The 14,012-nt window shown below is 41.5% G+C and overlaps 1 protein-coding gene and 1 long non-coding RNA gene across 3 annotated transcripts in view; one reads left to right on the forward strand and one right to left on the reverse strand.

Annotated features, from left to right (window-relative positions):
* The window catches only part of LOC128145894 (uncharacterized protein F13E9.13, mitochondrial-like), a 191,828-nt gene that overhangs the window by 162,173 nt on the left and 15,643 nt on the right, over positions 1-14,012 (forward strand). The window lies entirely within an intron of this gene.
* Positions 2,174-14,012, reverse strand: part of LOC128145899 (uncharacterized) — a 72,363-nt gene continuing 60,524 nt past the window's right edge. The window contains exons 1-3 of one of the 2 annotated variants that reach the window (XR_008236614.1): positions 11,729-11,832; positions 7,385-7,542; positions 2,174-2,366 (exon numbers count right to left, since the gene is read on the reverse strand). This is a non-coding gene — a long non-coding RNA (uncharacterized LOC128145899). Of the gene's footprint in view, positions 2,367-7,384; positions 7,543-11,728; positions 11,833-14,012 lie in introns of those variants that run through there. The other variant, XR_008236615.1, reaches the window with a different exon arrangement.

Genomic DNA, 14,012 nt, shown 5'->3' on the forward strand with positions numbered 1-14,012 from the left:
TGTGAGTCTTTAGTTTAACACTCTTCTGTGCAGAGACTGTATCTTGTCTCCAGGACAAAGAACCACATAAACCTTTGGTTTAGGTAAACAGTAACAGTGGGGATTTGTTCCTTGAGTAGGACATTATAGAAATACCAGCTTGGAGTGGCATGGAGAGCCTGTTTTTTTCACCCAGCTGCTTATTGTCATGATTCACCTCTCATGGCTGATTATCTGAAATTTTCTGGCAAGTGCTTGGTGAGCACTATAGCATCCACGTTTAAAAAACCTGCCTTGCTCATGCCCATAACTGATTCTTTCTAGATCCTTGGTGATGCTTCTTCCCTCAACCCAATGAGTAAATTTCTCTTCCATTCCTGTTATAAACCCTGGCTACTTTTTATATAAATGTTATTATTTACATTTGTTATGATTAGTAAGTACAGAGGGTGCGAGGTCTGCTAATGGAATTAAGTGGCTCCTTTACCCAACCATCTTAGCAGGAAAAGACCTTCAGGGCACTTGATATTGGCTAACTAACTCCACTGGGGCCCTCTTCCAACTTGGGATGAGCCAGGAGTGTTGCACAGATGCGTGTGTGAAGCTGTAGGCCCTGGCTGCGGCAGTGAGGGGCAACATACCTAGTGTATCTGAGTGGGTGGGACAAAGCAGGTTGGGGCAGGTAGATTTGGGTCATTTCTTCCAAATTGTTATAAAAAAATTGGATATTTTTAACCAGTGGTTTAGAACCTATGGAGTCACCCACATTAGACAGTTAATAATCTCCACCCTACAGGCGTGATGGAGAAGTCCCTGTGATGGAGAAGGAGAACTAGCTCTTCCAAGTCTTAATTTCAGCCCCTTCATCTTATGCTCGTTTCCACATAACAGTATCTAATCACAGCATACATGGGTCAGTTCTGTCTCAGGGTCATAATTTTCTCTGTTCTTTGACCCTCTGTAGATGAGAGCCTTTGCAGGCAGTCACACCTTCACTGGGGAGGGACACACTCACTGATACTGCTACAAGCAGGAGTGGACCTCACCAGTCTCACGCTGGCTTCCCTTTTCCATGGTCATCAGCCGAGTGCATTTTTATACCCTATTGAAATGCACAAAAATGCACTGTCCAATTTGACAAAACTTCCAAGTAATTATAAAGTACTTTTTGCAATTTCCCATGTAATATCCTTTCTAAGTTGTCCTGTTTTCTTTCTCTTTGAATGCATATTCAGAGCAGGCAGATTTGTAGGCACACAATGAGAAGTTGATTTTGAAAAGAGGTAAATAAATTGCACTGGCTAGAAAAGGGCTTCTTGCTGCCCTTTTATTATGATATGCACACAACTTGCTACAAATTCTTTACTTTGCATTTCTATCACAAAGATAAATGAAATTGTCAATCCTGTTCACATTTCCTTTTGATGGCTATATAAAAGCAATAGCTGGGGTGCCAAAAAAAGCTTTCATTAATTCTTCTATTTATTAAGGTGAAAGGAGGACTATTTTGCAAACAAAGAGGAATAAACAGACTGCAGTGAAATGTCTGCTCCTTTTCCAGAGTATACACCTTCTGCATGATTCCTAACTTTAGGATGACTCTGAGCAGCTCTTAAAATGGATAAAAAACTTCTTGATTTCAGATTTCTGTAACTTTATCTCAGTATTACACCGCTCCAACACTAAACAGGATAAGTGAAATGCTGTATGGTAATGCTGAAATTTAATCCAGGGAATCTGACCACACACACAAAAAAAAAAAAAAGAAAGAATAATTGTGTATTTGTTGCACACAGATGTCTTAATATTAAAAAAAACCCCAATAGCACTGCTTTTTGTATGTGTGTGTGTCCATAAACACATAGACATAGATATCAGGGACATTTCTTCAAAGCCATCTTGGGAAAAGATGCCCCTCATAAATCATTTTTATTAGAAGTAGTTTGGGGCTGAAAAAGCCCTGAGTGCTTCCATGTAGCTGACAGAGTCTACCAAAACTTAGTCTTCCTTGGCAGCACACCACAATGAGTTACAGCCCAGCAGGACAGCAAGGAGCTACCTCTAGTGCCAGGAAAGTGAAACAGAGCAAGGTGTTTGCCATCACCGCTACTGCCAAAGATGAAAACACTAATCACTTGTGGCTAGGAAGGAGGAGGGTAGAAAGCCCTCTTGGGGAGGCAGTAGAAAGGGGAAAGCTTAACATCAGGGAGGAAGGTCATGGAGAAGTGAGAAGGCCACTGCACAGTAGCACAAGGCAGCCAGCCACGAGACTTGCCCTTCAAGATGGTCATCAAGGAAAGGAGAGTTGGGGCCCTCAGAAGGAAGTGGAAGAATCAGATGATGGTTTTCACAGGTCACCTCTGGAGCCTTTGCAGATGGGGGTAAATCTGTGTGCAGAGAGGGTAAATTCTTATAGTCTCATATACTTAGATGGACTTTGGTCCTTTACTTCTTTCACAGCACTGCTTTTTTTCCCTGTAGTTTTGTCATTACTGGCAGAGGAACGGGATTTATTAGATTCAGATTTTGAGAAAACAGCAGGCCTCAAGAAAAAAAAAAAGTTTGGAGACTCTGGTAATTAAGATGGATTTGTGAATCATCTGAAGTTTACCAGCATTGTTGTCAGCTTTGGTGTGCTCTAACCTCCTGCCCTGCCTGGGAAGTGTTTGAGCAAAGAGTTCGTAAATGTTTAGGTGACGAAGAAATCTGGTCCTCTATGGGACAGGGAAAGGGCAATTATGTCCCTCAACTCCATGAGACAGGATCAAGTCTAAATTACCACACTAAAGTTGCCTTATTTGTCCTTCTTATGGGATGCTAAAGGTCTCAGGACAATTAGTTCTGTCTTTTTTATTGTTTCAGTGTGGAGCTTAAAACCCCTGACCTTTTATCACATCTATTTAGCTGTATATCCGTGGCTCAGGAGACAATTAAAAATGAGATGCATGTTCTGTGTTTGGTAGAAAAACGCAGTACTAATTCATTTTTCTGGCTACAAGAGTCCAACTGTGTTTAGTTTTTCCTTCTTGCATTCACATCTAAATCTACCTCCCTTCTTCCATTGCACTTTATATAAATTTGCATCTATATGTGTTTATGTGTCTGTGTAAATCTTCAGAGTCATTTTTTACTACACTTCTAATTAGCACAGAATATATAAGACATTCTCCAAAGGTTTGAGTATTCAGAATATAAAACTCTTTTGCTCGTTTAGATTTGTTTCAGCCTCCTCTAAACGTGATCATAAAGCATTCATTCCCAGACATTCGGTGGCCCACAAAGCATGATATCGACACCGCTCCTAGTGCAGCTGCATGTGATGTTATTCACAGCCAAAGTCCCAAGCCATCTTTCTACTCCGCTTTGAAGGAATCACTCTCTTTATCAGTGAAGGAAACAAGCAGCTTGTCTACTACAACATTCAGAAGCCTCCCCTTCCATCTCTCTCCCTCCCTCAGTGGCAATACGAACATTAGAGATGGGAGAAAAATAATGCCATGTTTCCAGATGCAATTAATTTTACAATAGTTCAACTTTAACACCTTTGGACATAAACACAAATGAGAAGAAAAATTAAAGCTTAGATTTACAAAGCCATGAAAACAGCAGTAAACCACTAGCAAAAAAAGTGTTTCCTTATCATCAGCAAGCAAAGGATTTAGCCACTGGGAGGTGTTTTAAACCCAATTTTTTTAAATCTACATAAACACTATTTCTGATTCCATGTGAAATTCAGATCCAATTCCAAAGGCTTCGGGAAAACAAAGCAGGAAAGCTTGAGATCTTGTTTGAAAACAAGAGGTATCTGAAAGTACAGCCTTCCCTAATGAAGCCACAATTTAAATACCAAGTTTTACACAAAGCAGGAAGATAAAAACTCAAACCCAACCTGCATCTTGTATCAAACCCAGCTGTTTTTAAAGATTATCCCTCATTTTTTATTACTGTGTGTTTTGACAGATCTTGTGCCAGCAGTGGACACGGTGAGAAGTTAGCCCTCTACGTTAACCAAGATACTGGCAGGCTGCACTTCTGGTATTTAGCAGTGTAATAAATGCATTTGTGAGCGAAGTGCCCAGTTACAAGCTATTCCCGACGAAGGGAGACCACAGGAGCCAGTGAAGCACCGCTGCTCAGCCTGCCTCACTGCGCACAGGTCTATGCATCCCCTGATGCTTCAGGCTTTCTAGTAGCCAGACTGGTATCTAAGGTGTGCACACTGGGGACCCCAGTGTGCCCTCACAGCTGAGCTGCTCCCTCGGAAAGGGAGCTGCTGTGCAGCGGGGTGCCGTGCTCTGGAGCAGCCGGGCGTGCAGCGCAGCGGCAGCCCCAGCTCCGCGGGCCCTGACGTGTCGGTGACACCGCCTTTGCTGTCACACTGTGCAAGTGCTCTATGCAAGAATTGAGGCCCTGGAGCTTTCCCAACTAGACTGCTTCCCCCCCCTCCTTTTTTCCTTTCAATTTTGGATTTTTTCCCCCATGACACTTAAAAATGATACAAATATTATGGGCTGGATTCTTGTCTCCTGAACTTCTAATAATATTGAAGCAGCAAAGGTGTCTGTGTTTAAAAACACAGGACACTCACTAGCTACTTAGCTGAATGTTCTTTGCTATGCGAAGCTCTGCAATATTTTCAGTAGTGCCTTATAATGCCAGCTTTCAGAGTATGATAAGGTATCTCCGCGGTTTCATATTGCATCAAGTGGAAATCCAGCATACAAATGACTAGCTCAGGAATATTTTACATAAAATTATTGAAATTTTTAAGCTGTTTCTGCTTTTACACAGGAAGTGGAATAGATTATGTGGTATTAATGCATTTTTAGGAAAGTTTTTACATTTTGGAAAGATCACTTAAATGAGGAATGTTATATTTATGGGCTATTACACGTTTGTCCTCCTGTACATTCCCCTCCATCACCCAAAAGAAAGGACTGTATGTCAGAACGGTCAGCAAAAATCAGGTCTGTTTGGTAAGAGGGCTATATTCAGACCACGCAACTACCAACCCATATGAGATACCTCATTTTACAAGAATATCACTCTCTTGCCTGCAGAATGGCTCTGTACCTGATGTTCAATCATTATGTTCATCAGTGGGGAAAAATCCTTTAGGAGGATCATTCTTTTTAAAAAGCCATATGCAATTGTGTGGCTAAAAAGCACAAATACCTTTAATTATATCAACCAGGCTTGCAAATTAAAGGCATAATAACCTATTTGCACCTATGTAAATCAGGTATTAGACCCAAAGTCAGTATTCATTTGTGTACACCTAGTTAAAAAATAAAGGAATAAAACACACACACACACACACACACAAGTGTAATGTTTAGAGCTTGTGACGGATTGGAATGCTATAAAAGGGTGTCACATCAGTAAATTAGTGATACCACACAAACAGAAAATCATGGGAGATGCTAGACGATGGCATGAGAAGCAGGGAATTTGCCTTTACATTTAGAGACTTCTCCACAAGTGAGGTGAATATTGTCACTCATCCTTCACTTTAATAAATCTACAGGACAAGGCTTAGGAATATCTTAAAAGTAATTGGAGTACAAAGCTGGCATCTTCTCCTGGATGTGAAAATATCTCAGGAGAGCTACTAGCAGGCATCAACGTGATAATTAAACTTTCTTGTCCAGATCAGGCTTCAGATTCTGGTAGGGAGCTACACTCACTGATTTTAGATCCAGAATTCAAATTTACATTAAAAGAGTTTAAATATCTGTAAGGAACATCTGGAAGTCCTTTCTCAATAAGCAAAGGCTTCAGGACTGGGTTCTCTGTTCGTGTGCGTTTGGTTAAAATATACAACAGCATCAGTGTCAAACAAATGGATGTACTTGAAAGAGCTACACGGAATTACAAAAGACTCTTGCTCTCTTTACATCAGCTATGAGATGCTTCACGCTCCCACCTCTTGCTGAAGCCGCTGCTATAAACAAACAAGCAAACAAACAAATGCCAGAGCTGTGCAGGCAGTGCTGGAGACATCATTAGCCATGGCTGGGGAGTAAACCAAGACATCCGGACACTGGCAAGCAACACACGTGTTGAGTCATTGTTCAAACCTGTTCACTTCAGACATTTTGCAAGGCAAGGTGGCAAGGACTGTATAAGCGAAATGAACTGATCTCAGTTAGGATACTTTTCAGGACTGTTGTGAAATTGCTGCTATGATTACTAACAGTGTAATGAAGTCCTTGTAGTTTAACAGTGGAAAACAAGAGAGTTTATAGGAGAAATTAAACTTTACAATTCAAAATGCACTCTACAAATATCGGGTCAATTCCTGCTGTCCTGACTTACGCAAACACCTTAGCTAATCTGGAGAGTAGCCCTGTCTATAGCCAGGACTGGTGCCAGTCACAGCTATTTCAGCTTTTTCTGTTCCCCTTTGGGGATTGCGCTGGGAAGCTCCGTTAAGGGCTTATGGTCCCAATGCAGAAAATGCCTAAGCACAGGGAGTAGAGAGTTTCATCCAGCGGGGATTAAAACCCTGGCCCTGCATGTCTTAGCAATCAGTAACCTTGTCATGTTAGTTCAGTTTGTATTTTGTAATGGTCATACATTTGACATTAAAGTACATTTGGTTAATGGATCTGTGCCAAAGAGCACAGGAATATAAGTAATTCTTACAAGGAAAACTACAAAAAATAGTGCTACTTTTTCTAAGAGATGCAAAGGCATATTACTGATTAAGGGTCATTGCTTCCTCTCCCACTGGGACTATTTCTGTGCTTGGTGCATCAGCAGGGCAGCCTGGGCTGGAGGAGAGAGAGCTTGGACTGATGACAGAAATTAGGGGAGAACATTCAATACTGAGATGAGACCTGGAGGAGTTGATTCCTTGTCTCTGGAGTTCTTATCCTTGAAAAGCAAGGAGATTTTACTGTCCCTGTATTTCTTTTTTTCTTCTTTTTTTTTTTTTTTAATATCTGCCTAAAAGAAAATCTAGTTTTATCTGGTGTTAGGCCAATTAGTACTAGTGCCTGCGGAACCTATTAGCAGCATCAACAATAGCAGATATGGTCAAAAAATAAAGCTGGTCATTTCTGTACTTTCATCTTAATTGCAGTTTTAAATCTAACACTGTTTTGCTCATTAAAATAATGCTGGAAAGAAAAGCTGTAGGTGTTTGGGGTTAGAAAAAAACTTTTATTTCCTATGTTCTTTTCAAAAACCTATGGTAATTATTTTTATAGTGACAAGAAGATTATTTGACTTAATTTAATATAGAAGATTAAGTTCTCAGGAAAAAAAAATCACTGTAACGTATGCAAGTAGAAAAAAAAAAGTTAACTTTTTTTATATCATCATCAGAACTTCCTCATCCCTCTGTGAGACAATCCTGCCCTGGGGTGTGCAGTGAGATTTAACCTGGAGCTAAAACCACCTGGTTCCTGGAAGCATGTGTGCTTGAAGTAGCACTTGGAGAAGAACTGCTATGCTGGAGAAGTGACCAGGCCACTTCCTCAAGGATCCCTTTTTCCCCATGTTGCTGAGCAAGGTCGTGACAGGAGAAAAGGTAAAAAGAGAAGAAAGAGAGCAATTCTGTAAAACAGAGAAGAAAAATGGTGCAACCAGTTACTCCTTTTGTCCTCCACCAAGCCTGTCTCCATTCCATCTCCACACCAGCTACAGAGAAAGTCCCCTTTCTCATTTTCATCAGCAGAACCCATTTTACTGTCTCCATACACCAGGTATGATATGGACTGAGAGGCAGAGCGTGTCTCAGCTCTGACAGGTTTGCAGAAGAGGCAGGACATGCTTTGTTTTCAGGAACAGTTAATATTACCCACCAGAAGGACAAAGAGAAAGTAATTAAACAGTGTATCAGTCCTTGCTGCAAAAGGTGTTTCATTAGCAAAGCTTCAGCCATGAAGACAGCCATGCTGAAGGAGCCTTGAGCGTACATCTGTCTGGGTACACGTATTAATATTCCTTATCATTTGCTGGGAAACGTGGGGCGTTCCTGTAACAGGCTGGTATCACAACCAAGTGTCAAATGCCTGCATCCGAGACCCCACATCAACTCACAGCTCTAGAAATTCCTTTTTTCCCCAAATAGTTCTACACTGGAAAGTCTCTCAGTTTTCTCCTTTCTAATCCAATTTTTAGAAATTCTTTTAAATTAAGTTTAGCTGTGAACTAATGGAAATAAATTAACTATGAAGTATATCATGGTGGTCCTGGTCTTGCAGTCTGTGGTGCAATGATAAATGATCAGCATCATAAAATAGCTGTTAATAGATTTTAAAGCCAGAGGGGAAAATTATGATCATCTAATTCTGACCTCCAGCACAGTGCTGGTGACTGGACACCCCCCTGCATCAGGGCCACTGCTGCTTACTGAGCATCAGGGCATTTTTCAGCTAGAGAAGCCCACCAGCCCCTTTACAAGAAGTGAGATAGATCCTCACCTGGTGAAAATCAGAATGGTTACAGCACCACGTTACACCACATGAAAATCTGGTCTGCCACTTTCTTTTTTTTATGGTGCCATGAATCCTGTTCTCTTTACTGAAGCAGTGGTGTTCTCATTCTTTCTCTGTCTGATCCATCTCTCCTAAGCTTTCCTATTGCTCTTATCTTTCCATCCCAGCAAGCTGTCTAACTATCCCTACAAACTGCCCTCAGGCCCTTCCCCTTTCGTGGTCACATTATCTTCTGTGCTGGCTTGACCAAATCCACTTGTTGGCTCTGCTTTTTAGGGACAGATGCCAATATCTTGCTCATAACAGCACGATCTACATAAGGGTCTCTGCTGACTTTTCTTTGCAGGCTCTTGCCTCCTGGAGGTCACCAATGACAAAAACGAGCCCCAAGTGAGCAGACATTTACCTGTAGGTCCACAAGTGGGTGAGGACCACCCACTTGGGAAATGCTTCACCGCTTATAAGCAAATCACGAACGGAGAAAAGGGATAAATGAGTTAACTGATCCTCTATCAATCACTTTGCTACGTCTACTTTTAGAATTGTGAGCACTGTAACTCTCAGTTTTCAAGGTCTGTGCTCTAATCAGTTACTTCAAAATATGAAACAAAAAATTTTTTTCACGTAGGTCACTATATTTTCCTGCCTATATTTCCACATTCAGGAGAAACTCCACAAAGTATGGTTCATGGCTGGCAGCGCTGCTCATTACTGTTGAGAATTGCTACACTGTTCTCCTCCTACTTAAAAAGTTATAATGCCCCATGAGGTTTTAAAGTTAATTTTATCACTAGAAAAAGTCCCAAATGGAGTTTGAGTCCCGAGCACTTGTCAGTTTTTATTTGCTCGACACCTTTCTTTAACTTTACATGTGTGCATGCAGTTTTCACTCTGGTGGGGCAATGTTTGCCAGCCCAGACTATCTACCACTCCTATTAAATACATATATAGATAAGTAAATAAATAAAGCAGTTCTACAGACAGAAGAATATCTGGTCTTGTTCAAAACTAGCCAGATTCATGACCTGACAGACAGTGGCAGGAGAAAGACCAGAGCGGGCTCCACTGGCTCTCCCCAAGGGCTCTTCCCAGAACCCAGGAGATCACTGATGGGGAAGCAGTCACTGAAAACTCAGCTGAAAGGCACTTGGAAATACTTGCAGTATTTTCTTAGTGACATGGGCTCCTGTACAAGTGCCAGCAAACACTAGTGTATGAAGCAAAGGTATGTTACGCTTCTGCTGCCTTATTCTAATCAAAAAGTGGGGTGATCTGAATTGATTCTTGAATGTGGCTTTTCTGGTTAGCACTGTATAATGCCCATTACAGCACTGTCAAGCCTTGAGGTGATGAGGGCATAAAGCACGTTTCGATCCTGAAGAGCAAAATAAATTACTTGGCTTGGGCAGATGGAAAAGGACACTTCTTTTCACTGCTATCTAGCAAACCAGGAGCAGAGTTTAGTCCAGTGAGATAAAAAATAGCCCAATAAAACCTATGGTCTGCAGCAGTACAGATGGCTTGTACCATCTCCTAAGCCATTTACTTTTAGAAGCTGAAAAATGGCAGCGCTGGAATTTTAGGTGAACATTTCACTGCAGGTGATCATCGTATTGAGCAGCGTTAACTCAGGCTCTCATCTTAAAACTGTACTCTCAGCATTTAAAGCCTCACTCTCCTGCCTCATTCTCTCCCCAAAAAGACCTTAAAACCAAGCCAAAGTTTCAGCATCCAATGCGGGATCACTAACTTCAGGGACTCATTTCTAAATCTTACAGTACATTGTCACTGCCCACCGACGCAGTTGCTGATTATTGTTTTCACAAATATTTACTGCTTTCTAATTCTTGAATAGAATATATTATGAAAATCTCCATATGCCCAGGCATAGCTTGACTTATCGGGTGAAAAACGACAAGTCTATTTTGGATTCACACTGCTGAGAGAACACTTACTGTATTGAATTCATACCTCATTTAAAATTGCCTTTACAGCTAATAAATCCAAATGTTCCTCTGATAATTATTCTATACTAAAATTAATGCCAAATAATGTGCAAGCAAGCAGGCAGGCCTTTATGGGTATGATTACAGCATTTACTCCTCTTTGGGAACTGCTGGAACTGTCTACATAAATAATACCATGCCATTATCCTTAAAGAAGCACATTTGTTTTACAATGAACCCTTGTACGGAGAACTTTCACGTATATACTGTTGAAGCTTTCTGTGCACCTTAATCATCTATCATATCCTTTAAGAAAAGATCTTGTAGAAGAGAACTCTTCCCCCCCCCCCCCCCCAACTGCTTGACATAAAACCATAATGGTTGTTAGGCATATTGGAAACCCTCCCACCCTTCTAAAAGACAATTTATCTTCTTTATTCGTTCTACTTGGATGCCTCTGTAGAGAAAGAAACTTTTACTGTGCTTTGTCTGAAATTCACCTAAGTGTATCTGTTGTAACTGCATGGTGACCTGCCAGAGTTTCAGGCAGTGTTTCTCCCAGCCTGACATGTCTTAGTCCTTCACTGCCACCCTGCTGCGCTGCAGCCTCTTCTTAATTGCGTCCAATTTTTTTTGCTGAGGCACTTGCACTAGCACGGTGATGTGCTGCCTGCCTGGGGCACTGCCTGTCGTGCATTTGGTTCCTGAACTTTGTGTGAAATCTATCAGACAGTTGAAACAAATCCTGTGCCCAGTGAACACAGTTGACAAATTATAACCTCATCCTATTTGTTGCTATTGATGAATTCTAAGTCAACAGCCATATTTTCTGCTAAAGTCAAACCAGATGAGCACTAGGAATTGTGAAACAACAGCTTCATTACAAACAGGAGGGGCCTATGCAGCACCGAGTTCAAAAGCATGGAATTACTGAGCTGCTCCTGACTAACACTGACATCAGAAAGCCAAAAATACATGGATGAGGAAAAATGGCAGTTTTGTTGAAGACTACTGCTGAGTAGCAATTACACTCTAATCAGAAACTTTAAAAGGAAAAGCAGGAGTAACGTAATTCAGAGGCCTTTTACTGTCAATTACACTAGACCTTTTCTTATTCACTTTGCTGAGCGGCTACTGAGTGATTGCTGACGGAATGAAATCACAAGTGCTGCATGCCATTACAGCCGCAGCTCTCCCAGTCTCACCCACGTGGACACTTCATACAAATCAAAATGTGATCTGATAAATTATGAAACAAGGAGCCCAAGATTCAGATTGCATTATGAGTGGATTTATATTCTTGGGCCCTTTCTTCCACACACAGACAAGTTGAAAAATTTAGGTTGCATTACGTACATTGAGTCTATTTTCCCTGCTAGATCTTTGCTGGGAGATGGGCTCCTCAGCAGGTGAGGTGTCACTGCCTTCCTCTGATATGCTCCTGTGCACTGTTCTCACTGTATCGGGCTCAGGTCTGCTTTGCAATGGAAAAAGAAGATTCAAAACCAAGGAAAACTCATCACGCACAAAAGCATTACAGCCTGGCCTTGTCTCTAGTTACCTCCTGCTTTGGGCAGTGTTGGGCTGGTTGATAACTCCATCATGTAACTGAGAGCTGATGCGTCAATCAGTGCAGCAATACCAGTAACACTGCCAACGCTGAGCAGGGCAAATAAGCCTCTTACCCCTTGAAGTGCCCAACCCCAGAGATAATAAGGCAACTCTGTGGTTGATGCTGAGAACAGCTTTTTTATTCACTTTTAATTTTTTTTTTGTTTTTAAGAATTTTGTTGATTGCCTCTCTCCCCTAATTTTCCTCCACAACATACATTTGGGTTTCTAGATTTTAGAACTCTTGTGAATGGGGATCTTAATTTTTATTACAAGGGTAGTAAAGTATGAGGGTTGTTGCAAAGGTCAGTTAAAATGGGGATCTTTCTGCCGTGATGGTATTATGTGTTCTCTGAACATTTTTTCTTTTCTAATAGAGTGTGCCCAGCCTGTAACAGAGGCAGGGGATAAGGCAACACCTGATCCTGAGACATAACATAGTATCATTTTTATTTAGGGTTGGAAATTTTCCAACCCCTGAGGATGGCAAATAATTTGGTAAGCATTTCTACTTTCCAATAAAAGAAGTAGCCAGGGACTCTTGTTGGCCTGGTGATACCATTATCAACTGGAGTCTAAATCCTTCTTGTCTCAGTTATGCTAAACTTAAATTGTCACCATTCACCTTTGATAAATATGCAGTGACTCTAAGTGACCTGTACTGGGACTGGCAACTCAGACTGCAGACAGGGCAGGAGGATTCCCCGGGAAAGCTGGAGTGGTGAAAGGGAGCAAAAGAAGCTGCAACTCCCCCTGCACCTATTTGCACTGCAGTAGGTGCTCTTGGATCATAAACTACTGTAAATTCCTTGTCCCCACTTCTGCCACCAACCCCACGTTGAGCCGGGTGTTGCATATGCCATGGAGGAACCAAACCAAACCTTTGCTCTTGATGGGAATAGCAGAGTGCAAGAGCAGGCGGGTGCAAGAGCAGCCGGGTGCTGTGCAAAGGCAGGGAATGGCAGATGGTCCCCTCTGTGCCACCACTCCAGCTAGCAAAAAGCCAAAAGCCCCAGAGAGTAGTGAGACATGGTTATAGTAAGTAAAACAGGACCTGAAGAGGGTTTTTTGAAGTTCTCATACAAAAGGCAACACACGGAGGCACCATCTCTCCTCAGAATGAGAAATATGGATACTGCCATAGTTTGGAAAAAGCAAACAGGAACTGCCGGGATGAGAAGGTGAAATATAGCATGTTGGTGCTGTGACTGAAAATAGGAGACTTGAAATCCAAGAGGAAATAGTTGATTCTGCGTTGTGAAGCCTGAAGGAAATGGACAACAACTGCACTGACTCAATCCAATTAGGAAAAAAGATTGAATTTAATTACTTTCCACAGATCTTGGTCTCTGAGAACCAGTCAAATGCAGAGATAGAAAAGATAAAGGGCTGCTTTAGGGGTGAACATTTTCAGCAAAAGGCATCTAAAGGAAGTTAAGTTGAACAATATAGGAAAATCCATGCAGAAGAAGATATATTTCTCCTCCAAGTTTACTTAAAGTGAAGTATTTGCCAACTTTTTTCAATTAGTTTTCTCAGCTGAAAGAACTCTGAAATTGTGAAGCCTTACAAAGACACATGATTAAATTGACTCAGACAGGTGAGGTTCAGAGCTCACTAAAAGGTCTTACAATTTAAACTGACAGGTATCACAGAAGACAACCTGACTAGTCCAATATATTTCCCCTGCTAGAAAATCTAAGGACTTGCAGGCAACAGATTCTCATGGATGCTGCTACCAGAAGTTATTTAACCTAGAGGGTAAATAAAAGTTCTCGCTATAGAGAGCAAATGACACCAGAGCTGGCTGCTGAGCCTGCCACAGCCTACGTAATGGGACATCATTCCGTATTTTCTGCCCTGCTGTTCTTAAGCCTCTTGCAGACTGTCTAACGCCAGGAACACCATACGCTTGCCACACCGACGTTGGATGCAGTGCAGTTACCTGAAGTGAGAGTTATAGAAGACAGCCCAGTCTGGTCCAGGTTCTGCTTCACTTGCCAATGATCATACCCTGATAATGAGAACA

This window comes from Harpia harpyja, chromosome 9 (genome assembly GCF_026419915.1).
Source record: "Harpia harpyja isolate bHarHar1 chromosome 9, bHarHar1 primary haplotype, whole genome shotgun sequence".
Classification (NCBI taxonomy): domain Eukaryota; kingdom Metazoa; phylum Chordata; class Aves; order Accipitriformes; family Accipitridae; genus Harpia; species Harpia harpyja.